The sequence below is a fragment of the Mustela nivalis genome (genome assembly GCF_964662115.1).
Source record: "Mustela nivalis genome assembly, chromosome: 13".
In the NCBI taxonomy this organism is placed as follows: domain Eukaryota; kingdom Metazoa; phylum Chordata; class Mammalia; order Carnivora; family Mustelidae; genus Mustela; species Mustela nivalis.
The window spans coordinates 11,072,172-11,099,982 of NC_139032.1; the positions used below are offsets into that span (position 1 = coordinate 11,072,172).

At 44.0% G+C, this 27,811-nt stretch overlaps 1 protein-coding gene and 1 long non-coding RNA gene across 9 annotated transcripts in view; one reads left to right on the forward strand and one right to left on the reverse strand.

Annotated features, from left to right (window-relative positions):
- The window catches only part of APBA1 (amyloid beta precursor protein binding family A member 1), a 194,671-nt gene that overhangs the window by 110,723 nt on the left and 56,137 nt on the right, over positions 1 to 27,811 (reverse strand). The window lies entirely within an intron of this gene.
- LOC309846987 lies at positions 1,059 to 9,488 on the forward strand. Of its 2 annotated transcripts, XR_014302239.1 has the most exons (4): positions 1,059 to 1,604; positions 2,262 to 2,315; positions 8,187 to 8,351; positions 8,479 to 9,488. It is a non-coding gene; the product is annotated as an uncharacterized lncRNA (long non-coding RNA). The 2 variants fall into 2 exon arrangements; XR_014302240.1 differs by having other exon boundaries at positions 1,086 to 1,604; positions 8,187 to 9,488.

Consider the following 27,811-nt stretch of genomic DNA (forward strand, 5'->3'; position numbering starts at 1 on the left):
AGGTTGGAGAAACCTAAAACTTTGTCCAAGGTGCTCTGCCTGTATTTCCAGATGTCGGAACGATGCCGGGCACTCAGCAGGTATGCAAGAAATATTTGCTGAATGAATGACGAAATGCTCAAAATTAAATGGCTCAGGCACTTCAGGACTGTTTCTATTGTTTTACAATGATTATTAATCATAATATTAAAAAGCATAGATTCTAGTGTGGAATTCTTCATTCATTCAGCAAGTGTTTCCTGGATTCTGCATACAGCAGGGGAGCACAGGGGAGGAAACCACTGCAGCGGGCTCCTGGGAGCCGGACAGACACCTGCCAGTTGCAGAAGGGCGTTGCCCGCAGAGAGGAAGACCAGGGACAGGAAAGCTTCTTCCCACACTAAGGAAATTCCCGCCAGTCCCACGGGCACCCGACATGTAGTCATTCACTTAATTCAAACTGTTAATCTTTGAGTTTTCAATATTTCTCATTAACTTGGAACCTTGGGTTTGGTCCACATCCTCTGGTGTCGGTCTGATGAACGCAGAGATTCCTAACAGGTAGGCCTGTCGGAATGAGCTGTGAGGCTTTTTCAAAAAGACACCCTGGTCCCGGACGTCCTGGGTGGGGGACTGCCCCACCGCTGACCCTCCACCTTCGGCTCCTCCTCCATCCCAGGATCCCGTGTTCTGGAGAAAGTGCTGCCTCCCTCAGCTGGGAAGAGGCAGGAGCATTAATGGAGACTGTTGGGCTTGTATTGAGAATCCTGGGAAGGGCTGGCCTGCCCCGGCTGTGCCTCCTTCTCCTTTTCAGACTTCATCTTCATCAGAAAACCCCTCCCCCTGTCCCCCGAAAGATTTATACCTTCTGCCAAAAAAGCTTACCCACCACACTAAGTTACAGAACGACACGCCAGGACAACCCCACTCTCCCCATGGGGTGGGCGACCCAGCTGTCCAGGTGGGAGGTGACGGGGACATGTTTTCCACTTACAGGAGAGCAGTGGGAGTCCCTGGGATTCCCTGGGAATGTCTCACATGCCCTAAGTGAAAGTTCTCATTTCTCAAAGCCTCTGATCAGAGTCAGCCTGTGATAACACTTCCACAAAAGGAGAAAACAGGAGAAAAGCTCATGGAAGGTCCTAGGTTTGGGGGGAAATCACTCGCTCATTTAAAAATTTAAATTTGGGGACAGATAATCTAGGCACTTTGCATTTTGGATTAATGGGTTATTCAGAGTTGAAAAAAACAATTATCTTCCTTTGAATTAATATAAAAAACACAATCAGAATACATGCATTAGATCACATGAAGCTAGGAGACAAAGGAGCGGCCCTCCCCAACCACGTTTCTGATCACATCCACGAGAATTCTAAGTATATTCTCCTTTCCTCCAGCCTCTCTCATTTTCTACCTGCCGTGGAAGAGATCATAGCAAAAATGTACAAGTGACTTATCTCAATGGTTCATGGTGTCGTCCTAGGGGGATCCTGGTAAGCCGATGCACCAATCCCTCGGAAGATAAGACAGTACAGTGGTCAGGAGTGAGCTCTGCCTCCCTAGAGCTGCGTGTGTGCAATGTCGTAGCCCTGTTTCCTCCCAGATGCCTGCATGATCAAATTATGGTAAGGGCTAAAAGAAACAGCATGGGTACGGGGTTTAGGAGACAGTCTGGCATGCGGCATGTAGCAAGCAGAATAGGCCAGGCATCAAGGCTATATGAAGGAGATTTCAGGAAAAAGTGTTACTATATATTAGTGTGTGTGTGTGTGTGTGTGTGTGTGCGCGCACAGACACGTGTGTATCTGGCTCCTAACTGGGAATGATTTTGTCTTTCTCCCTCTATTCTATGTTTCAGTATCTGGGGACATTGTCGATGATCACAAGTGTGTGTTGGGCTGTTACTAGCCTCTGGGGTGGGGGGTAGAGTTCACGGGTGTCACCGAACCTCCCACAATGCCCAGGACAACCTTCCACACACAGAGTGATCCAGCCCAAAGTGCCAACAGTGCCGAGGCTGAGAAACCCTGGAAAAACATTCGTCTTTACATAGATTCCTGTGATTCCTGAGGGTGATTGAAGCAATGCTAAAAATTTCTACGAATATGAAGAAACAGAGAGCTTTCTCTGTAAGACTTAAAATAAAAATAAAACCCTGCTGTAGAGGCGAATGCCAGGCTTAAAATGGAGAAAAACAATAATTACGCTGTTTTCTTCTGGGATGATATAGCGTCAAAGTGGCCAAGAAACCTACCAGAGCCTTTTTCTTTTTTTCTTTCTAGGCAGGTAAGAGCAGCCTGAACCAAGCTCCAGAAATGATTAAATCAAATTGTCAGGTAAGCAATCTTCACGTGCGTGAGTCTCCCTCACTGAATTCCTGTTCCCTCGGAGGGTAGGTCAGACTTGAGGGAGAGGTTCCAGTGTATTCTAAGCTGGGGATTCAGAAAATATTAATAAGCATTCTGAGAAGCTTGAGAAGGCCCTGAGGTCATCGCCTCTTCTTCTAGCAAGAAGGGGGCGGGGCAGGCGTCACTTGGACCCAATCGAGCCTGCCCAGGCTTTAGGACATAAGGCTCCTAAGTGCACTTTAATAAGAGAACCTTGTGCGATGAAATGGAAGCACTCACACTAGTAGGAATGTACTGTGTGCCTACCATGTGCCAGGCGGTAAGGAAACAGTGAGACCCAGCCCTTGATGGCTTGGGATGGAGAGATGTACAATGAATGAATGACAGGGTCATACCACAACGGCCCAGAGAAAATGAAGAGGACTCATTATTTAGGGCTGTTAGAGGAAGGTATCCTGAGAAAAGAGGCTATTTTCTCGGGCTCTGAAGGAGGAAGAATGTTCCCCAGATGTAGTGTTGGGGTGGGAGGAAGCGTGTGGCCGTGCAAAGACCCCGTGGCATCCAATGGCATTCAGGGGGCTCAGCACACCGTCATTCTGGAGCCGAGTGCATGGCTGTGAGGGGAGGAGACGGGTTAGGGACTGCTGTGGGGAGCCGGGGCTAGGGCCTGGCAAATAAATGACTTTCATGGTATCAAGTGAAGCTTCCTCAGGGTCATATAGGATTATGTTTAAAACAGTGTATAATTTCATAATCTATCCTATCTAGGATTCAAAGTGACTTCCCAAAGATATTATGGTTTCCTGACATCTAGGGTTTATAAACATACATGACAGAAGGGTTCCCTAAAAGGGGGCTAAATTCTTTTGGAGTAGGAAAAAACCCCTGCTTTCTGCCAGTTATGTAGCTCTTTCAAGGAATTTTTGGATCTGTTTTGCTAGAGCAACCCCCACCCCTTTCCCCAGCACCCCTCACCCAACTAATGAATTACGGCCTCGCTGGCAAAGGCGGGCTTTCATATTTCTCTCCCCACATCATGATGGAGATGCCGCAGACAAACCTTTAGCAGACTATAAGCTAAATGACACTCCACTCTCAGAGCCATGAATCACCAAAGCCTCTCTGATTAGAATCTCAATTTTCCCTCTTGGCTTGTTTGTGATTCTGTTCTAAAGAAAAAAGCATTAGGCTTAATAAATCAACATAAAACAATATCAGCCTCATAAAACAAGTCCTCCTGGTTTTTATGACTTTTTACATTGACAAAACAATTCTCCAGCTCTCTGGCGGATGGTGGGCGCTATGAGATGGCATCACTGACGGCTAGATTCCCCTCTTACTCGGTCACTACATTTTCTCCAAGCTCAAACTCATGATTGGATGTCAAGCAGGAGCACAACTGGGTCTTCACTGGTAATTCTGTTGGTTGTAAAATGATGAAACAATTTTCATCATTGAATGAATTAACGCCAATGGTTGAAAATTTTTAAAGAGCAAAGTCATGGACATAACCACATTAGAGAAAAACTGTCCCTAACCCTGGCATTATTAATGTGTTTCTTATGCCAATTTTATAAAGCTGTAACCACAAAGTCTGTACAATTTTGTGTTGTGTTTTATTCATTTAAATGCTTGTCTATAAAATGGATTACACTGGCATTAAAATGTACACTTTCTGAGAATACGTAATGGCATGCAAGGGAAAATGTGTTTAGTAGAATGTCAAGTAATAAATACAAGACAAAAAACTATATAATTTACAAGCCTAATTTTTGTGTGTATACATACACACACACACACACACGGAAATAACTATACCAAAATATTAATGCTAGTTATTTGTGGATGGTAGGATACTTTACTCATCTTTCTGAAATTGTCCAAATTTCTACAATGAACCCTTTTCATTTTACATTGGAAAAAAGATCTATTACATTAAAAATTTCCCATGCTTCTAGTTTCTATAACTATCATCTTAATGCTTGCACAATAGGCCATTTAATGGACATAACTTTTTTATTGAATTCTCTTTTGGGGGGAGGCAGAGGCCTTTTCCGTTTTTGGCTATTATAACTCTGCATGGCTCCATGTCCGAACTGCTTTACGTGAGAAATGAGGAAAATGATCGGACCTCTGCCCCCTGATCCAGCTCAGGGCAGAGCTGGGAGCAGAGGCATTGGAGCTGGACATTTCTGGTCAGAAGCCTGCCCAGTCTCTTTCTAGCATGGTCACGGGATGACACAAAATGGGATATGGGTACTGAGCTCCTGGACACTGGACACCAGGAGACATACTGCTGTTTGACCATCTCTCCCCTCCTACTTCTCCAGCCACCTGAGCTCTAGCTGGAAGGCATCCTTCCCAGCTCCCAACTACCAGCCCCCAGCATCCACTGTCATTCTAGAAAGCCCCTTCACTTGGTCTTCACTAGGGCCAAGTCCCATCCACTGGTTCAAGTGTCTATGCTCTTGTGATCTTTCAGGACCTCTTGTCTGGGTCAGTTTCCCCTCTTTGTGAAGGAGGCCCAGAGCCCATAGGAAGTGCCCCATTCTGAGCATTTGCTGCATTGTGTTTGCCTGTTTACTCCTCTCTTTCTTCCACTGGACCGAAAGCTCATCAAGGTCAGAGCTGTCATGTCCATCCGAAGCATTCAGCACAGGGTCTGACACATAGTAGACACTCAAGAAGGTGGTTGCCTGAATGGTTTTTTGCCACATCATTTATCTTCAAAAATGCGATTTTAGCAGTAATGCAGTATTTTGTTATGTAAAATGTTCTATGTATAATCTATTGATTCTTTATTATAGTCCCCTTTTGGTTGGGGAGAGGGAGAGTTACTATAAATAATTTATAGGGAACATCCTAGTACATCAATCTTATTTTTTTTAAAGAAAATAAAATTTAAAGTGTAGAACTGTTGACTTTGAACATCTTAAGACTTTGATCGCCAAAGTGAAGGGCTTTGTGTCTTGAAATCCCAGGCTACGCTCTACATGTTGATGGCTGTCGCCTCCACAAATCAGCTCAGTTGCTCAGATTAATGTCTGCCCTGAAAAATGCATTCTTGCTGAAGAATTTCGTTGTTTCTGCTGATCTCAAAGATGCTGATCTGGGGCTCTGATGCCGCACCATTACACCTGGAGAGCCACCTCTGCCACGAGGTCAGGGGAAAGGGAAGAAACCCTTAGTTCTATAGCTTTGGCCCAGAGAGGCCAGAGAGGTGACTGTGAATCTGGAGTTCCCACAACTCCATGCAGTGGCTCAGAAACACCACTGAGTGTTGCGTTTATATCCAGTGACATTTCCTTTCCCCTGACCCCACTTATGACACTTTCTTTCAAACCTTATAAGGTAATATGGAATTGGTGACATTCAAACTTTTTCTCCTAAAAAGTACCAGCAATGTCTGTTTTGCTTATATACTTCTGTATGTGCTTATATACTTATTTATGTATTCCCAAGTAAACGTATTATTAATAAAACAAAAATCTACCCCTCCCCCACCGAATGTCTTTAAAAAGGGACTTTTCCATGCAGGTGGAGAACTTCAAAATGTGGTTTATTCCCTGGACCTGTCTGAGGGTCATCTGGGGCCACTGCTACTTATTGAACGGGCACAGGGATCTGGAGTTTAAAAGCTCCCAGAAAAATTCCCCACCCGCCTTTACTGAGATTGAATTGATATATAATGTTGTTTTAGTTAAAAGGCGTACAATGGGATGAATTGATACATGCACATAGTGGGAAATGTTTACCACAATAAGGTTAGTTAACACCCATCATCTAATTACAATTTCTGCTTGCTGTTATTATGAGGAGAACATTGGTACTCCATTTGCACAACAACTTTCAAGCAGACAACACCGTAGTGTAAACTATCATCGCCATTTATACATTAGATCCTCGGAACTTACTCACAGCTGGACATTTATACCCTTTGACCTACATTTCCCCATTTCCCCCAGTCCTCAGCCTTGAGCAACCACCATTCTACTCTTCATTTACGTGGGTTCAGCTTTTGTTATGATCTCACCTATAAGTGAGATTATACAGTATTTTTCTTTTTTGATCTGAAAAATCAAAAATTTTTTTACTTTGCTTAGCATAATGTCTTCAAGGTCCAACCATGTCACAAATGGCAGGATTTCCTTCTTTTTAATGGTTGAATAATATTCCAATGTCTGTGTGTGTGTGTGTGTGTGTGTGTGTGTGAGTCACTATATATATACGTTGTATATAGACATGTAGCTTTTTTGATCCAATTATCCACCAATGGACATTTAGGTTGTTGCCATGTCTTGGTTATTGTGACTAATTCTGGAATGAACATGGGGGTACAGATATCTCTTCAAGACAGTTATTTCATTTCCTTCAGATATATATATACCCAGAAGTGGGAATGCTGGACAAGAAAGTAGTTATACTTTGAATTTTTTGAGGAATATCCATACTGTTTCCACAATGGCTTCACCAATATACACTCACCAACAGTGCACAAGCGTTCTCTCTTTTCCACAACCCTGCCAGCCCTTAATTTCTCTTTCTCTCTCTCTTTTAAATAATAGTCCTTCTAACAAGGGTGAGGTGAAATCTTACTGTGATTTGGATTTGTACTTCCTTGATGATCAGTCACTCAAAATGGTGTTGGACACCGTTTCATATACCTGTTGGCCAATGTGTATGTCTTTTTTAAAAAATGTTTATCCAAGTCCTTTGCCCATTTTTAAATTGGTATTTTTTGTTTTCTGCTACTAAGTTCTAGAAAATTTCCAAGCTGGTTAATGTTTATAAATCATTACAAAGCTGTAATATAGAGATTGTCTCCCCAACCTTAATTTTTCCTTTCTTCCAATTTCGTCAGGAGAGTAGAACCAGAATAAAAAACAAAAAAAAATTTTAAGAGCCTCTAACTATGTAGATAACCTGTCACAAAACAAACCAATGTAATGATCTCTTATTGAAACTCTGGCAAAAGAAATCCTATGAAGTCCTAGGGAACTGAAGTTTAAACAGTGTAAAGGGTCATGATTAATTCCCAATATTTGAGGTACTGGTTTTACTCCTATTTTAGGTAACTCTGAAAAATATTTTTAAGAACTTCACAAATAGGGGCACCTGGGTGGCTCAGTGGGTTAAGCCGCTGCCTTCGGCTCAGGTTGTGATCTCGGGGTCCTGGGATCAAGCCCCATATCAGGCTCTCTGCTCAGCAGGGAGCCTGCTTCCCCCACTCTCTCTGCCTGCCTCTCTGCCTACTTGTGATCTGTCTGTCAAATAAATAAATAAAATCTTAAAAAAAAAAAAAAGAACTTCACAAAAAACTTTACTTGAGTGAAAAATAAACCCAGTCAGTCTGAAGAAAATATCAAATGATTATTAGTCGACTATGGGACACAGACATGGCCGCAGCTGCGAAGGCAGCTTGGGACTGAGTGATGGTTGGGAAGCCCTGTGCTGGACCCACCCCACATTAAAACACTCGAGTGGTTTTCCAGTGAGGGCTCACTCCAGCACAGCCCACACACAATAGGAAGAGGTTCCCTCACTGTTATGAAATGAAAGACCAAGGGCAAAGGCTCTGGAGAGGAGATTGTAGGGTTTACAATTCAGGACCACAGAGACGAGGTGGCTAAGGAGTCATGCTCAGCTTAAGAGTGAAGAAACTATACCAGGAAAATGTCACTCAAATAAAATGAAAGAAACAATGATCATTGTTGTGAAAACCTGGTATCACTTCCCATAAATGGAATCGACCATGAAAATACCTGACTAGTAACGAAAGAATGCTCATCTTTTGGTCACTTATAATGATCTAACTAATCACAGTAGAGGAAACTTTGATTTAAGCGCTTTATATTTCAGATGAGGAAAAATAAGGTCCTAGAGGGGAGAGAGAGCTGCCCGAGGTCACACAGTTGGAATCCACGTCTCTGGACTTCTCCACCATGACACCCCCAGGATGGCAGCTACCTAGGCAATCGGCAGAACTGGCCCAGTGCGAGAAATCCTTCTGTCCCATGTGACTCTGTAAGCACTCTCTCCTGTACCTTGTAGCTGATCTAAAGTGAAGTGCCTCAGATTTGCAGTCTGAAGGTAACTGTTATAGGAGTCTAGAGGCAAATTAGAAAACACTGATTGCACTCTGTTCCTCTAGAGTGAGAAATTAAATCAACCAAGCAAAATCAGAGCATCCCAGCTGCAGCGTCAGGGGAGCCGCTGGCAAAGCCCAACATGGCCTGAGAAGCAAGAAGCCTGGCCCATACACCAGGAACACAGAATCCAAACACCAGAGCCTTTCCTAGATCCTTGAAGACCCTACGGCTTCAAACCCAAGCACACCTGGCTGCACGGTGGTTTCCTTTGTGGGAATGTGCTGATTATGTGTGGAAGCCTGGGGTATCTAGCATCAAGATTTTTTAATCATCTTTTGAGGCTTGATTTGCAGACCATCCCTTGCCTGAGGTTCTGGAAGTCTTCTCACTTTTATTGATTTCTCCTTTCTTTAAATTTCACCCAGCAGTTCTGGATACAAGGGGCCATGAGGTGTTGAGAGTAAGCCCATTGATTGTACTTAGTTCATATGTTTTAAATTTTTAGAAGTCACAAAGTTACTAAAAATTTATTTTATTAAAATTTTTTTCATTTAATTTTATTACAATGATAAAAATCATTTTACTATTCACACTTTACCAAGATTGAGAAATCAGTTGTCTACAACTGGGAATATTATTATGCAGAAGAGAGGCCAACCAAGGAAGACATGGTAGATTTTATGGGAGCAGGGAGCCCCCTACCCCCCTGGCCATGACTGGGACCTCCTCTGTTCTTTCCCTGCCCAGGCTTCAGAGCCCAGCTCAGCAATGCACTGTGTCCGCTGTCAAGGATGTCTGTATGTTAACAAATGCAGTTTTATCAGAACGTCGCAACAATGATACTGCTCCATGAGCACAGAGTCTGTGTTTTTGTGTCCATCGGTACACGCGGCGCTTGCCACCATGTTAACACATATTAGGCACTAAATGGTTGTTGAATGGATGGGTAGAAGAAAGGAAAGAAGGAAGGAGGGATGGATGAATTGAGGCATCAATGAATCAATGAGAAAATTGGAGGTGACAAAAACCGCTTTATAGAAAGACATTCTTTCAATGGGCAAAAGAGGATTAGGGAACAGAGTTCCAGAAATAACTGAGTTCTAGTTCCTACAGACGTTTCAATGAGATTTTTGTAGATAAAAAGGTACAGCTAGGGGCAGCTGGGTGGCTCAGTTGGTTAAGCATCTGACTCTGGATTTTTGGCTCAGGTCATGATCTCAGGGTCATGGGACTAAGCACCTCATCAGGTTCTGTGCTCAGCAGGGAGTCTCCTTAAGATTCTCTCTCTCTCTGTCTGCCCCTACCTAAAGGGAGCTCATGCTCCCTTTCTCTCAAGTAAATAGATCTTAAAAAAAAAAAAAAATCCCAAGCATCGCCAAGAACATTCAGTGTTTGTTAATGTGAAGCATGATATGGTGCCCCCCACCCCCCACCTATCATGCAGGGACCAATGTGAGCAGAGCATAAGCTATGCAGTACGGAGAGCACCACTGGGTTCCACCCAGGGCAGTAGTGTTTCTAGGGATGGTACTAAATGCTGAGCAGGTCTGGATCGTCACTGACAGAGGATACGTGAGGGACACCATGTTCCCCAGATGACAGGCTCCTGCGTAAGCAGTTTGCTTCGTGGTGTCTCCAACCATAGGGGAATATCTGCCTTTTTGTTTCATTCCCATTTTGCCAATGTAATTCCTCAATCAGAGTATAAACAGGGGCTGTATTTTATATTCATCTACCTAATGGTGAAATCACTTTCCGTCCTCACAACGTAGTGAGGCTGGTATTAGCTCTGCGTTGCTGCTGCCATTGTACTGTTTTGAGAAATCAATTTGGCCAAGGTTCCACAGCTCGTCAGGGAAGAAAGGGAGGGCTAAAGCTGGCAGTCTGACTTTTAAACCGATATTGCTAAATGTCTTATCAAGCCTATCACGGTATTCAAAGAAAAGTTGTTGATCTCGATTAAATACATCATCACTGTGAGAAGACGCAAAAAGAGAGGTAGCTGAGACGGTGGGGGAGGAGAGAGAGAAGGAGAGAAAACAGAGAAAAGCCAGTTTGGTCGTAGATCTAGTTTGATTCTTCCTGGTTCTATCCCATTTCTCAAAAGCTAATTAGCCACAGTGCGGTTTTTACAGCGTGCACCCTGCACTGTATCAGGCAGCCTCTGACCCAGAGCTGGGGCTATCTGCAGCCCCAGATGGATTTTTTTCTCCACTTCCTTAAAAAAAAATAACCACATCTGCTTGTGGGTGCCATTCTCAAAACGCAAGCCCTAATTTAACAGAGGATCTTTACTCTTTACTGGGCAGTGAACACAGCGAAGCATCCGTGAGGAGACGGGAAGCCATGGTCTCTGTCTTTGAAGAAATCATTTAAAAATACCAGGATGGCACAGGCATGTGGGACAAACCCCACTGATCAAATATGGCTGCCAAGAGCCCTTTCCTGAGGATTTTTTTTTAGTAATTAAAAAAAATATTTTATTTGTTTATTTGACAGAGAGAGAGAGAGAGAGCAAGAGAGCATGTGCACGCATAAGCAAGGGGAAAGGCAGGCAGCGGGAGAAGGTGAAGCAGGCTCTCTGTCAGCAGGGAGCCTGACGCCGGGCTCCATCCCAGGACCCTGGGATCATGACCTGAGCTGAAGGCAGCAGCTTAACCCACTGAGCCACCCTTGATGCTCCTTTACGGAGGATCTGAGCCTGAATCCAGGCTGAATGATGAATGTACTTGTCAATTAGAAATGTCTGCCAAGGGCATATACTGGGGAAGTTTCTAGCACAATGCCTAGCACTGAGTGTTTGCACAACAAATATTATTTTGCTTTGAGTGAAGTCCTAGAAACCTTCATTCTGATCAGAGCACCAAAGGACAACCTTTTCTTCACTGGGCCCGACCTCAGGACAGAGAACCGATATGGAGAAAAGGAGACAGACTTCGCATGAAGCGTAAAGGAGGCTCCACTCAACCCTCCTTGTCTGCAGTAATGAGTCCTACTGGTAGTGATTCGTATCCTATTATTCTAGCAAAGCCCTGGATTCCTCTTTGCAGCGGGATGACATTGGATACGGCCCTAAGTGAAGTTTGACTATGGCACAAGGTATTTTTTTTGCCCTAGAGAACGTGCTGACAGGCCTCTTCTGAAAAACCAAGAGCATGAAATGCTTTTCGCTCCACCGAATGGTATTGCACGTGATGCCCAGTAGTGGCGATGACAGAATCCTGGGGCTACATGAGGCACCTCCAGCTCCCACTATATCCACCCATGGATCCCTGGCTGTGTCGCCTGGGCAGCTTTATGGGTCTTGTTCCCAAAATTAAGTAAAACGGAGACCCATTAGGAGCTGACTAGTTGTCCCTACGTTGAATAGCTCAATTGCTTTTCCAGAAGCTGGATGCATATCCTGACCTGGATCCGTCTCTGGCACGCTTCTCTGAGCCTCTGAGAGCTTATATAACTGATAGTCACCCACGTCCTGAGCAGCAGGTGACAGGGATCAAAGATGGCCCCAGTCAACGGCGCCACTGAAATGCCCCCCCTTCCGCACGGCATCATCTCCGGGCACCTTTTTTCTGGTATTATAATTTCCTGGGACATCTGACCTGCATCAAATTCAGGCTCGCCAGAGGCCACCTAAATGGTATCAGTCAAAGGAAGAGTGTCAAAACGCATTTTTCCCGTCGCCCTGCCCTGCAATTTCCTCACCTCAGGATTATACGTTCGCATGGCCAGAGCTATTATTTCTGCTGCAAGTAAAAATAAGACCAGCCAGTAAGATTCACTGAGAAAACATCCTTGACATTTACCTTAGTGCGTCCAGAAGCTTAGCTCACCACACGTCTCTGTGGGAAGGAAAGAAACAAAGAGTCCTGACTGCTTCCAAGAGGCTACACGATGCAAGGGGGCAAGTTATTCTGTTGGGCCAAGAGACTGTCTTCAGGTGTGTGTGGTGGAGAGGGACCCACCCACATGAAACTCCCACACTTTAAGGACTGTCTTGTTTTTGCCTTGTGAAATCTGGTTTTAGGACAAAAGGTAGACTAGTTTCTGTCACATGGTAGGCACCCGGTAAATATTTAATGAACAGAGAAAGACTCTTGCATCTCCTCCTTGCTGGCCATCCCCTTGGGTATAAGTAGTCCCCACAGAGAGGACCCTGGGGGGCAGCAGACATGAAGGCGAACCCCACTTCTTCCTTCCCGGCTGCACAATCTGATCCAGTCACCTCAACCACTGAGCCTCAGTTTCCTTGAGGGTAATCCGAAGGTGAAGACAAGGGCCTGGCTTCTCTCTCAGAAATGTCGTGAGGGCGTTGAAGGTGACCTGGGCAACTGGGGCCGGCAGCCCAGTATGGGCCAGGCGGTTGGTAACAGGAGTCTCGGCTTGAGGACCAATGTATTAGGTATCTTCTTGAGGACACAGTAGCTTTTTGCAAATAGACAAAATGTGCCATGGCTCCATGTGACTCTTAGGAAAGGCCTGAGGCCCTTCCGTTAGGGATGTTCAAGTGATTCACTTAAGAGGGAGAGGAGAGGCTACATTTTTCACCAACAGATGCACCTATTCTAAGTGCCCACAGGCATCTAAGCCCAGCACCTAACAGATCAAGGAGAGCCACAATTTGTCTTCTGAAGTGAAGGGTCAGATACAAAGAAAGATAACGCATCTGTGGAAGGCCCTTTAATAGCTAAGCTCCCCCTTTTAGATACTGCAGGGGTCCAAACAAAAAAGTCTTTTTGTTGGGCAGGGGATTAGTTTTGGTAAGAACATTTAACATGACATTTACCCTCAATCAATGTCCCCGTGTACAACACAGAAGTGAAAACAGGCACTTTCCAACCTGCTTGCAGGACATTCACACAGCTCTACCACCGGTGGGACCCGTCCCTCTCCACACTTGCCAATCATGCAACGGGACGGTGATGGATCCGCCCATTGAACTGAACTATAGACTTAGAGATAAAGGAATATGCAAACTGGATATTTCTGCACATTTTAGGCAGGCTGCCTGTCACTCTCTTCTCTGGCTTACGTTGCTTCTCTCTCTCTCTCTCTCTCTCTCTCTCTCTCTATATATATATATATATATAGTGAATGAATGAGTGAAGCAAACGAATGAACGCACATACAATCAGCCCCTATAGAAATCTTGGCTGTTAATGGTTTTGACAACTGGAATTTATTTTAAATCTATTACTGTGCTACAAAATTACCCTTCATCAATCAGACACCGTTCTTAAGAATTCTATCTTGAGCTCCTATATCTCAAGTAATTATACTAAAATGGTGTTATTAGAGTTAGCTCAAGAAAATTATCCAGCAAATGAATGAGATTTAAAAGAAAAAAAATCATCTGAAAAGAGATTTCTAATTACATAGTTTAAAAAAATTACCAGGGTTTCCATCCTGACTATGCCTTGCATTTCATAAAAACTTTAGATAGCGGTAAACCTACCTCCTCTCACCCAGTGAGCACTGGGATGTGCAGTGTTGTAGAATCATTAGGAGCACTGGTTCTGGGGGGTGGCTAGCCAGCTGGGGGACCCTAGGCAAGCACATGCCTCTGCAGGCTTCCACGTCTTCATCCTCCCAATGGGGATAATACTACATAATTGGGAGGATTCAAGGGCGTCATCTACTCACAGTGTCCAGCACACGGTGAACACTGAGTAAATGTCAGCCATTTTTTTCCCCCTTGTAAAATGCTTTTCTGTCAGGTCAGCGGAAGAATGGCAAAGATTTGCTTTCTCTCCGGGAGTGAGTCATACTCCCTTCTCGTGTATTTGCTAATTAAATTTCATTTAATGTCACTGGCCCTTCTCTCCCAACTTCTGCCAGTGAAAGAAAATATTGGTCAACCCCAGATAAAAACGAAGGTATATAGAAAGCATGTATCTCCATGCTTGTCATCTCTCCAATATCATGAGCTCCTCAAGGGTGGTGGTAGATGAAAATGGCTCACATCGGTGAGAGCTTACCATGTGGAAGATACTGTTTTAAGTACTTAGCATATATTCATTCATCTGATCCTCACAAGAAGCCTAGGAGGCAGTCAGCATGTCTTATTTACCCTCTGCTCACTCAGTAAATGAAGACTTGTGTCATGTTTACTGAGGAGCCCTTCCAGGTATCTTATAGGCTGTACAGTCTAGTGGTTAAGAACGCTCCTGGCTCCTCTACTGATTGCCAGTGTGACTTCAGGCTAGTTACTAACCTCTGCGTAGCCCAGTTTCTCCATATATAAGATGGAGGTAGTAATCAACATCTTCCTCACCATCACCATCACCATCACCATCATCACTACAACACATGCAACTATTATAAAAATGAGCTGATACATGTAAATGGTTTAGAATAGCGCCAGGCACGCAGGACAAACACAGTGAATTTTAGCAAACGGGGTCCGTGATCCGTTGGTCCATTTTAAAGAGGAAATAACATCCTTCCTATGAAGTCATTGGTTAGAGATACAAACAAGCAAAGGTCATTTTCTTTGTCTCTTGTAGGAAAGCAAGAAGAAAGGATCAAAGTTTCAATTGACATAAAACCTGGAATTAATCTTGGGGTAGCCAGGAAAACAAGGGAATGGTCATTTATTGTCCAGGACGAACTGGTCATCATTTGTCTATGATATTGAATCCTCTGATAACGCGTTTAAATCTGTGAATTATCTTATTTGGATATAACATGTCTATAAACAGAACTGAACTATCCAAGCCCATTAGAATGGAATGTCCCCTTTCTTATTCACTTATTGACGTTTGTTCACTCATTGAGCCCCTACCCTGTGACTGACACTAGTCACTGGGGATCTAGTCACTGGGGAATCCAGTAGCGAAGAAAACAAAGTCGCTGTCCTTGGACGCTTTTGTATGGTGCCAGTAAACAGGTAAGTACATAATAACATGTGAGCTAGTAATAATACCATGTCTAACTGGTAAGTTTGCATTTGCAAAAGTATCTGCTCCTTAAAACACTAAAAAAAGATGGGAAAGATTTAAAGACTAAAATAGTTGTTGGACCATAATCATCTAGGAGTTCAGCTAACTCAGCTACTTGAGCCCAAACCTGTCAGGGCCCTGTGACTGAACACAGAAGGGATGGAGAGAAGGGCCTGGGAGACAAGGGAAGGGGTGTGGACCCTTCCTCCATCCCTGCCAGGGCAACAGGCTGCCCTAGGCTGAAGCACCTGGAGAGAAGAGGAACACTTCAGAACAGATCTAGTCCTGGCTTGGTTCCAAGGCTGATGCCACCTCCATGGGTTTCAATGATGTCATCTGACCCCAGCTGCAGGCTCAGCCTAGCCAGGTCCCCACGACAGTTCTGACTGGAGGGTGGCAGGATTTCTGGAGCACTAGTCTGACATCCGAGGTTCAGTATCCAGATCCCCTTGACTATTTCTGACCTGTACTCAATGCTCTGACAAGCAGGCTTCCTCCTTGTTCATCAGACTTGGCTCCCAACCAATGGCCCACCTCTGGTGACAGGATTCCCAGTTTAATTCCTGTCCTGAGGCCCATTCTGGTCACCTGCTGAGCACTCTAATGCTACTCGGACTGGGGACTATGTGCCTTCCTCCTGCTCATCTCATATGGTCTTAAACAGGCCTGCAGTTTGCGATGCTACCTGCAGGAAACCTCTTCCAGCATTTCCAAATTGGGTCTGTTTCTGGATGGTCCACCCATGTATATGACTGTCTTGTAGCTTCTTGATGGAACCCTACCATGATGACTGACTGTCTGGCTCGAGAAATTTCCCCTACTGTCATGGGGTTCTTGAACCCTTATTGTGGGTGCTCAATAGGATTTCTGCTGGGGCAAGCATTTGGGATCATCACTCAACATCCCACCCACATATAGCCACCAAAAAGAGAGAGAACTATAATTCTAGGGTTTGGTCATTACCATACTTAATACTGAGCACTGTACAATTGTATCCAGATAGACACTGAGAATGTTCTTACCCCTACCTGTGGAGAATCAGCCCAGAATCTGATCTCCCTGTATTATGCTCTGAATGTTTGCACATCTCTATTATCAAAGTTTCTATTTATATTCAGATTTTTATCTGATTATTTAATGTCTATCTCCTCCACTTGACTGTAAACCCCATGGAGGACAGGGATTGTGTCTGCTTTGCTCACACAGTATCTGCTGAACTTAATGGAGGGCACATCAACAGAAATCGGTCTCTGGTTGACTGACACACGGGTCTTCCTTGATCCAGCCCATACCTGAGCTACTATCATGGTAAACTGGGCAGAAGATCTTAAAGTCAACCTCTTGGCTGAACATTTTTCTTGATCTTCTTCTTCTAGCCACAACTTGATGTTTTCATGAGTGCATTGCTTCCTCTTTAAGGTTTTCGAAATGGTGGCTGTCCCTTTTTACCACAGCAAGACCAGGAAGAACAGTGGGTATCTTCCTTACTTGACGCTGCTTCCACAAATTGTCTCCTTATTCCCTAAAACCCCTTCTGCTTTGAAGCTCACCTGATATCGTTTCATCACCTGATATCGTTTCATTGAGTCAACAATCTCTGTGACCCTCGGCTTCATTTCTTGGGTTCTGAGTCCCTCTCTGGCATCATAATCCTAGATGATTTCAGTGTGCACCATAGCATCCTAGTAACAGTGTGACTACAAGTTCCTCCTCTCTGATGGTCTTGTTCCTACCTTAGTTCAGTTCCTCAGTCTTCTTTCAAACTTATCATGCGTATAATTGCAATTTCTGTGACCTCAACAGAGGTGGGGTGATTTAAGGTGAGTCTCTGCTGCCCATTACAACTCACATCTAAAAATACTTACCTCTTAACTGGAATGAAGCCACTCAGGTTTATACTTCACCAACAAAAAATGTAGGCTAAAGTAAGACAAATCAAAGCATCAAGAACTTCTGTGTACTTTCGCAAATAGTTGAGGCTGGACAATATGCTTCTGATACAGGCCATTGCTGCCAGAGGTATCTAGAAAGAAAAATCTTTTTTCAAAACGATTTTTGGCCCACTGATCCTTAGATAAACTAATTTGAGGAATCTTTAGAATTGTACTGTGTTGGTTAATAAATCCTATAAGCCGTTGCAGTGGATATGTGCCATTTTTGCCACTGGCATCCTTTCATCCCACATCTCATCAGAGTTCATTTGGTATCTTACCTCACCCCCAATCTTGATCCCCTATGGTTCAGCTGTCCCCTCCCCCCATCCTCTAAATCCTGGGATGGAGAACACACATTGCTCTAAGGTCACATTCCCTTGGTCAAAACAATTAGTTATGTGATGGGACGGTGACCCAATGAGACTTCTGAGGCTTCCAGGAAAGACTCTCACTATTTACTACTGTAGGTGGCAAGATGTGGAGCTTCTGTGTCCATCTTACTTCCATGAGAGAGGGTCTCTCTGGGCATGTGGCCAAACTGGAAGAGAATCTAGAGATGGAGAAGGTCAAAAAGATGACGGTGTCATTGAGTATCTAGATGAAACTGCACACTTGGATTCTCAGCTATGTGAGCTGTGGCAGTAAATGACGTGTCCCCACGTTGCTTCCTTTTCCTGGACACACCAGAAAAGCACACTTCTCAGCCTCCCCTTGCAGGCAGGTTGGTCTATTAGACTGAACTCTGGCTAAAGGAATATGCACAAAAGTGATGTCAGCCACTTTCAAGCTCTTGCCTAAAAACATCCTGTGAGATACTCTGGTGCTTTTTTCCTCTTCTATAGCACCTATGAGGTGTTCCAGAAGGTACAAAATAGAGTGCTGTGGGGAGTACTGGGTGGGGACTGAGGCAGCAGACAATGTCAGGGAAGACTCTGTGGGGAAGACATTTGAGCAGAGACCTGGTTCGCCAAGCAAGCAAGCAAGCAAGCAAGCAATGAAGCTACTAAAGAGAGAAGAGGGAGAAAGAACATTCTAGCAGATCAAATACCTAGTGCTCAATCTCTGAGGGGGAAAAGGGTGTGGCATATTGGAGGACTAGAAAGGTCACAGTAGGAGAAAAGGCTCCTGCAGTCTAAGTGTAATAGGCAGAGGCCAGTAGTTGAGGCAAGAGATGATGGTGCCTTGGATCAAAGTGGAGGCAATGAAGGTGGAAAAGAAGTAGGTAAACTCTTTGTATTTTTTAGAAGTGGTGCAGACAAAAGTTGCTAGGTGGTCAGAAAGTAAGGAAGAAAAAAGGGAGCAAATCAATGTCTTGTAAGTCTTTGAGCAACTGGTTAGATGGTGATGCTATTTAATTAGATGATGAGACAAGAAAAGTAACCATTTTTGGACATGTTAGGTTTGATGTTCCTGTTGAAGATCTATGCATGGATGTCCGTGTGGACATCAGATCTTAGTTGTCAGAACTTAACTCCTCTACACCACAATGACAATGATACACCACTACTATTTACTGAGTAAGTACTATTTTTTTTAAGATTTTATTTATTTATTTATTTGACACAGAGAGAGAGAGAGAGAGAGAGAGAGAGAGAGACAATGAGAGAGGGAACACAAGCAGGGGTAGGGGCAGAAGGAGAAGTAGGCTTCCTGTTGAGTAGGAAGCCCAATGTGGGGCTTGATCCCCTGATCCTGGGACCATGACCTGAGCGGAAGGCAGATGCTTAATGACGGAGCCAACCAGGCACCCCCTGAGTACGTATTATATAGCGGGCATCATGTGACATACTTCACATCGATTATCCCATATAATCTCACCACATCCCTCCCTGTAAGGTAGCACCCCCATTTTACAGAGAAGAAAATGGAAAGCCGGATTTGGTAAGGCAACTTGCCAATAATAATAATAATAATAATAATAATAATAATAAACAACAACAAATAAATAGTAGAGTTCTACATTATATGGCATGAGACCGTCACAGAGTGTTTTGTGTCTCCTGAACTAAATTATAAGGTGCTTGAGAGGAGAAGTGCATCTTGTTCTTACATCCTCAAAGCACACAGCACAGTGCTTTGTACCTAGAAGGTGTTCAGTCAATGCTTGTTGCTTGATTTTTTCACTCATGAGAAAAGACAAAATGATGGGGGGTGAGACCCAAACATAGAAGGCTTTCCACCATACTCTTTGCTCTTCTTTTCACCTCCTTATTCCATAGCTCCATTTAACAAGGAGCTGATGACCCCCTAGTTCACCTTTCTCTTTCACAAGGATGAAAAACATTCTTCAGAGGGGTATGTATAGTACGTCATGAACAGAGTAGGAGCACAGAGTCACCAGAAACAAGGGGTGGGTGGTCTCGGCGTACAGCTTTCTGTCCATAGCTCACTTACCTCATGCTTTTCAGTCAGTCCTTCCAGGTTATGGGGGCAGTCTTTAGTACATTAAGTCACAAACTCATCCTGTAGTCCATCAAAAACTCAAGTCGTTTCCAAACAAGAGCTGAAATCATGAGTAGAAAGACTTGAGATCATGATGAAATCAGATTCAAGTAGTTTACACTGGGATTGTCTTTCCTATTTCTCTCTGGCCAAACATTTTGGGTCAATCTTCCACTAGATGAAATAAGAAAAGAATAATTCAAAATATCTGCCACAACCTCCCCCTGAATTTTAAGAGAAATGAGGTTACTAGATTCAAGGAGACCATACCACTTCTCAGCAGAGGGTCATGAGGAAGTGGTTTGGTAGGATACCAGTGGCGAGGCTCGCGTTGCTCCCTTCTCTGGACGGGGCTCTCCTCTTTCTTCCTAGGACTCACCCCTGCTAGACCTTGAAGCCTCCACTCCAATTGCACCAGGGCTCCTGGGAGGGCGCCATGTTCTTTGCTAGGTTTCTATGCCTGAGCTCATTCCTGCCTTACTTTTTAAAAAAAGTGATGAGCTGTGCTACCAATCTCTCTCTCCCCCAACCCAGATGATGAGTTCTCCATGGAAGGGAACCCTATCTTTTCATTTTAGACATTTTTAGAAACGCTGAGCTGAGTGGGGAATGGACTGGTGTTGTGTGGCCAGAGGAACAGGAAGCTGTGACCCAGGAGACCTTGGTGCTGCCCCTGACTCCTTGCGAGCCAGAGAGTAAGCCCTTCACTCTCTCTGGGTCTGTTTGTTCGTCATCCAAAATAATGGGGCTGGACCAGCTCAGCTCTGAGGGCCTTACAGCTCTGGCCCCGAGCGATCTGAGCGCACAGATGGGAAAGCAACTGAGGATAATGCATTCACACAGACGGGCTCCGCAAGGCCTCCCTCATTAATCACAATTCTCCAGTCTGACAAAATCCCTCCCCAAACGATCTCAAAAGGATGCTGCACACAATGAAGGAGAAATAATCACCCTCAATATCCAGACAGAGAATCATGTTCTAATGTCTATTAATTGTGTCAGTCTTCTTCCAGCCAAGTGCATACGCCCTGCTTCTCCTGGTTTCTTCCCGCCCAGACCCCCACTGCCTCACCTCTCCAAGGTGGAGGTGGGCAGGGGACACACCTGGGTACCTGATGAAAGTGAGGTCCTTCGGCCGGCTCTATGCTCTACAGACAGCTAAACAGCACAGGGAATATTCGGCATATTTTAATCTCCGGATTGGGCTCCAAACTCAACATTCAGACCGAAGTCCTAAGCACTGGGAACTTGCAGCAGGAAGTTTTTGCTGAGAGCAAACCTAGACCTATGAAGACCCTCTCCCATCACTGCCGTGACTCCAAGAGGCCCTGCATGGAGGTCCCAGACTGTGAGAGGAGCTAACAATCGCATGTGATCCAAGGCAGGGTCCAGAAGGACAGAAGGCACTGCCTGGTAGGCTCCCTCTTTCTAAATGCTTTCAAAATAGAGCTTCTGAGTTCAATCCCAATGTTTCCTGTAACCGTACTTCCCTGCTCCCTCCACACGCCTTTCTTCTTTCCTCCTCTTTGTTCTAGGTCTCTTTTGTACTTTGCTCCTACGGATTCCTAAGTCCATAGTTCATATAAAAATCTTCCAGTGGAAGAACATTTTATGCTTTCAGAAGTAGATGTCCCCCCAATATTCTTAAGTATCTTCATATATAAGATGTCCGATCTCTTCAATTAAGTGCACACCTCAAAACAGAGGACCATGCCTGCCATTTCTTTTGAACGCCCAATACACAAGCCATCAACCAGATGCACCAGGACCAACAAGCCAGGTCCTCCATCCATGCTCATGTTTCCTAACCGTCCTTGATGGGATAGGTGTCCTCACCTTACTTGATTGGTGCTGAAATCAATTTTATAGAATGCATTATGACTGGGTTATATTTTCTTGCTTGTATTGTCTAAGTCTCTCCTTCCTGTCTTCCTCCCTCCCTTCCTCTCCCTCTCTCCCTCCCTAGATATATTCATCATTTTCAATAATTAGCAATTTACCTAAATTACCTCCATTAGCATACTGAACAGGAAATTGAAGTCACTCCACATCCTACTGTTACAGTATTTTATGATATCTTCCTTCATTCTTATAGACAAAATCCCTCCTTACGCTTTGTGGGTCCAAAGAAAAGTGGTTTCTTAGATAAGCTTTTCTTCATACTGTTAAGACTAAAATAGTCAAAACTGAAAACCAAACCATAAATATGAGTGCCCTCCATTCCTGGGGCCCGAGGCTTTTTACACACATAGGGATGGTATGTCATTTTACTCTATTACATGAGGTAAAGTGAGAAAGGCATCTGCAACCATGTGATAACATGTGATATTATGCCACATAAGAAATGCAGTCACTCAAATACTGCAGAGTACTTATCGCTGTCAGAAGACCTTAACCTTTGGCACTGCAGTGTCCATTCCTCATGATATCATAGTATTTTCCAAAGGTAAAGTATTTAAAATACAAAGCCAAGAGTCTGCATTTCCATTATATTTTAAAAACTTATCCACTGAAAGTCAAGTAACAGACTGTATTTCTTTCTTCTTATTGTAATATTTGGAAGCTGATATAAATACACTTGATCTTATCTTTGTCTAGTCATTTGTAATCACAGGGAGGCATGACATTTTTTCTTTTAGAACCGGTTTTTAAGACAGCAACTGCACTTCCATGCATATAAGATATGAGGCTGCTTTGGGAGGAAAAAAAATTCAGCGTGTGATATCTCGCTTGCACAGATCCCACCCAGTTTAACTGAAAAAATAGTCATGGAATTATAACCGCATGAATTATCAGACAACCATCAACAAGGAGCCAGGAGAACCATGAAGGAGACCCAGAGAGTGAGCAGCTGAGGTTATGTGCAAGTGGAGAACGGATGTACCACACACATCAGGAGATTACAGGAGGTTAATAGCGCAAGCACAGGCCTGAAGCACAAGCATTATTTTCATGCACCAGTTTAGAGAACAATGGAGCAGAAAACAAAGGTTTGACCATTTGCTGAAAAGAAATTACAAATGAGGTCAATTCTTTCACACTCCTATTGGCTCCAATGAAAGCCACAGTAGATAAGAGGGTTAGGCTTTTTAAAAAAAAAAAATCCAACAAAACCAAAAAACATATTAAGCAAATAAACAATACAGAATTACTTTTCTAAAAGGAAACCTTTTGTTTCATCAGCTCTTTTCCTCCCTCAAGGACTCATGACTTAGGAAAAGAAATTTGTTCGGTGAAGCTCTCTTAAATGACTTTCCTGACCTTGATTACCCCACTCTTATTTAACTGTCTATAATAATTTCCAAGTTGGACCAAATGTGGTTTTATTGCATTTGCACAGTAATAGAGGTGTTGGACCCCCCGGGTGTCAGAGTCTGCAGATTCCAAAGCGGAGATGATTCTTATTTCCATTGAGAAAGCCTTGCCTTCTCCTCTCTCCGATGTATCACAGCCTTGAGTTGGGCCACAGGATCTGGGTCTTCTCCTCACAGCTTCTGCCCACCCTTGCCCCTTGTCAACAGCCTCTGGGATGATCTACGCTATAGCATGGCTGCAGCTGTGGACAACGGTATTGCTTCTTGATCTTTAATGTGCCTAAAACTATCTGCGCAGGCATTGGGGGTGGGGTTGTCTTTAAAATGCGGGATCTGAACCAGTGTGTTTGGGTGGGGTCCCAGAGTCTACATTTCTCCCCAGCTCTAGGTGCTGCTGCTACGGACCCTCATGCCACACTTGGAGTCGCAAGGAACTGGGGGTATAATCAAGGTCTCGGGCTCCCATCTCTGGTGAGCCAATAGGTCTAACTCGCCCTTCGGCCATCAGCCCTCCTTATCTATCCAAATTACTATTTCCCATGAGAGAGAAGATCAGGTGAAGGGTGAACCAAGGGCTGCGAGAAGAATCAGAGAGTGGGTGAAGGGAAGAGGAATGACCTAGAACTATTTAGATGAGGTCCTAGGGTGGTTGTGGTGACTATAAGTTGTGCATAATATGATACGATTATAGGATTATGATATGATTAGGAATGATAATGATCTATAATGATAACATATCTAGGGATTCCTGGTGAACACAAAAAACACTAATGGAGAGGTTCATCCAACTGATGGCCCAAGGAGTTTTGAAATGCTTTCCACCTACCATTTTCCGAATTTTTCTGTTGACCAGGTATTGCCCCCAACAACTGTGGAGTACCTCCTGGTGTGGAAAAAGTGGTTAGGAGTGCTGTTGGAGTCTGCTAAGAGGCCAGAAGCATGCTTTGCTGTCCCTAGTAAGGCAAGTCACCTCTCTGGACATAAATTTCCTCACCTGTCAAATGGGATATTAACAACTACAATGTAATTGTAAGACTTAATTGAGAAATGTGGTATGAAGTACTTAATACTCAATTCATGATGATAATGAAGAGTATTATTAATGGCAAAATATATGTTCCCCAACCATAGATTGTTACAGTTCACTCTTGAGGTGATGGTCTGAACAACAAGGAGATGGAAAACGGAGACTCAAATCAACTTTGTACTAAAGCTCCTCCTGACCGCCCAGGTCCTGTCTATCAGGTTGCCTTTCTGCCCAAGGTCTAACACGAAACAGCAAACAGGCAGTAAGTCAAAGGAATACTTCTCTAATATTTAATTTTTTTAAAGGATTTCATTTATTTATTCATGAAAGTCAAGGAGAGAGAGAGAGAGGTAGAGGCAAAGGGAGAAGCAGGCTCCCTGCTGAGCAGAGAGCCTGATGCAGGACTCGATCCCAGGACCCTGGGATCATGGCCTGAGCCAAAGGCAGAGGCTTAACCACTCAGCCGCCCCTAATATTTAATACTTGTAACACATAATTTAAATAAACATTTTCAGGAAGTATTTAAATAATTAAATATTGACTATTTTAAATCTCCTTTTTCTCTTCTACTTTGGTTTCCATGGGAATCTGTACTTATGGGGAACTTCAAAGCATGCTAAAGAAAATCTACCTAGTTCCCAACTTCTGCCTTCCTGCTTATTAATAGAATGACAGTTTGTTATAGAATGGCAAAGACCTCTGAAACTGCCTAGTTCAACCTGTTCTTCGGAGCTTGGGGCTATGTATGTCACTCTTTCAAGAAGTATTTTAGTGGAGCTCTAATTCGTATGCCATTTTATGTCCACTGGCAGCAGTCGGACAGTAAGCCTCTGCAATAAAGGGTATGGGATAGATACTAACTGTGTTCCTTCATATTCACAAGTATTTTTTGCTTAGTCATGGGTTCCCAGATTATTTCCAAATGATTGAAGTTGCTAAAAGCTCCCCAGCCTATAGCTAAATCTGGTCATATTCACAGGGACATCAGATACCCCGGATCCAATGGGCTGGTGGTAAATGATTATGTAAGATTGTTTAAGGAGGCATCCCAAGGTGAACACAACAGTCAGGGTGGTCTGAAGGACGGCTCTACTACCTCCCAGAATCTGAGCTTTGGAAAAGACCTTAAGGTCACACACACCACTTTCCAAAAACTGTGTTCTTTAGCAATCCATAGTAAGAACTGTCTCAGAGTCCTGGTAGAGGGGAAGGGGAGCTGAGCCAGGGGGCTCCGCATACCTCCACCCAATCAGAGCCACTTCCTTTTAATCTATTTTTGTTTGTTTTTGAGGATTTTATTTATTTGACAGAGAGACACAGCAAGAGAGGGAACACAAGAAGGAGGAGTAGGAGAGGGAGAAGCAGGCTTCCTGCTGTGCAAGGAGCCCGATATGGGACTCGATCCTTGGACCCTGGAATCATGACCTGAGCCGAAGGCAGCTTCTCAACGACTGAGCCACCCAGGCACCCCCCTTTTTATCTATTTATATGTTGGAGTTGTGACGACAAATTTTTTTTTTTCAGTGGGCCTCCATGCCCAGCATGGAGCCCAATGTAGGGCTTGAACTCATGACCCTGAGATCGAGACCTGACCTGGGATCAAGAGTCAGACACTCAACCAACCGAGCCACCTCTGCTGACAAATTTTTGTAACCACTGATGTGGGACATACTTATTTTCAAGGCATCTAAATCCTTTCATCAAATTTATCTACGTATTCGTTACAATGAGGTTTAGCTTCAAGTAATGAAGACACGAACTAAGAGTGAACGAACAAGGTATACCTTCATTTCTATTTTCCATAAAAATCCAGATCCTGTGTGGTATGAGAGTACCGGTTATGTGAGACTAGACAGCTTCAAGCTTTCTGTTCCACCATCCCAGATGTGTTTTCTTTATCTTCCCGGTTCAAGGTGGAGTTCTAGCTACTACATCCATGCATGAAGCATGTGAGAAAGAAGGACACACCCACTCCCTAAGAACACCTCCCTGAAGATGCATTCTATTCCCATCTTATTAGCGAGCCCTTAGTCATGCGGCTATGCACAGCCCCAGGTGAGGCTGGGAAGTGTGGTCCTCCCTGTTCTCATGGCCATAGGCCCAACCAAACAATCGGAATTCTAAATATCTAGAAGTAGAGAGACATATGGAAGGGCCCAAGTCTCCCTTCTGTCACCATCCGTCTTCAGCCAAGTTAGCTGGCTTTCAAGGGTTAGGCTATCTGATTCTCTCCTTAGATCTTCCTCGAGCTAGCAGATAAAAAGGGGACATGAAGACACCTTAAAAGCTGAGAGCTGTAGCAGCAGAGCCCGCGGAATTACACGCTTCTGCTCAGAGCCATTTAGTGGGAGAGCAAATCAATATTTACAGTGCAACACAGACCTAGGTCATAGAGGGAAGGTTAAACTGTGTTTGCCACATTGTGCTTAAGGCACAGGACTGAGGCTCTCGTGGAAAGATTCCCATCAACACGGTTAAGAGTCGTCCTCTGCAAAATCGAACCAACACAGTGTATCTCATTGAGTTTCCAGGTTTCCAGGGGAAGCTCCAGGCTAAGAGGCAGAAGGGGAGGGTAAGGACTCTGGCTTCCCCTCTAGATCCCTGCACCTTGAACAGGACTTGGCACCTAGGCTGTGCTGAATAAATGAATGAAAGATGAGGTTGGGGCTGGAGACCCAGCTCTGCCTTGGTGCCGTCAAGATGACAGGGTTCGGGCGCCTGGGTGGCTCAGTGGGTTAAGCTGCTGCCTTCGGCTCAGGTCATGATCTCAGGTTCCTGGGATCGAGTCCTGCATCGGGCTCTCTGCTCAGCAGGGAGCCTGCTTCCTTCTCTCTCTCTCTGCCTGCCTCTCAGTGTACTTGTAATTTCTCTCTGTCAAATAAATAAATAAAATCTTTAAAAAAAAAAAAAAAAAAAGATGACAGGGTTCTTGGAAGTGCTAGGAGCAAGAGTCACCTGGCAGGAGAGGAAAAGGAGTCTATCCACATCGCCAGAGGGGCCTTGGGCCTACAGTGCATTAACAAATAGATTTCGAGTCACAGTGGTCAGCAAAGGAGGACTCTGGTAAGCCCACAGATGAAGATTTTATGCGTTGTTTTTTTTTTAAGTTTTATTTTAGTTTATTTTCCATTTATTGTTAGGGGCATTATCGCTACATTTTCTAACTGTTTTAAGATTTAAGAATTATTCTAAACCATTCACAAAAGGGCAAATATTGTGTGATGCCACTCTCACGAGCCACCGAGAACAATCACATTCCTAGAGACAGAGGGTAGAAAGGTGGTTGCCAGAGGCTGGGGAACAGGGGAAGGAGGGTTGTTTCAAGGGTAACAGGGTTTCCCTTTGGCAAGAAGAGAAAGTTCTGGAGCTAGGACATGGTGACATGCATGTTAAGTACATGGAACATACTTAACACCACTGGATTATACACTTAAAAATGGTCAAAATGGTAAACTTGATCCCATCTATATTGAATTGCAATTAAAAAGTGAGTCTAAAAGATGAGACTAAATATGAATTGCATCTATCAGAGAACGGCATTTCCTTGCAATTGCCAATTTTTTTTTAATTTTTTATTTTTTATAAACATATATTTTATCCCCAGGGGTACAGGTCTGTGAATCATCAGGTTTACACACTTCACAGCACTCACCAAAGCACATACCCTCCCCAATGTCCATAATCCCACCCTCTTCTCCCAAACCCCCTCCCCCCAGCAACCCTCAGTTTGTTTTGTG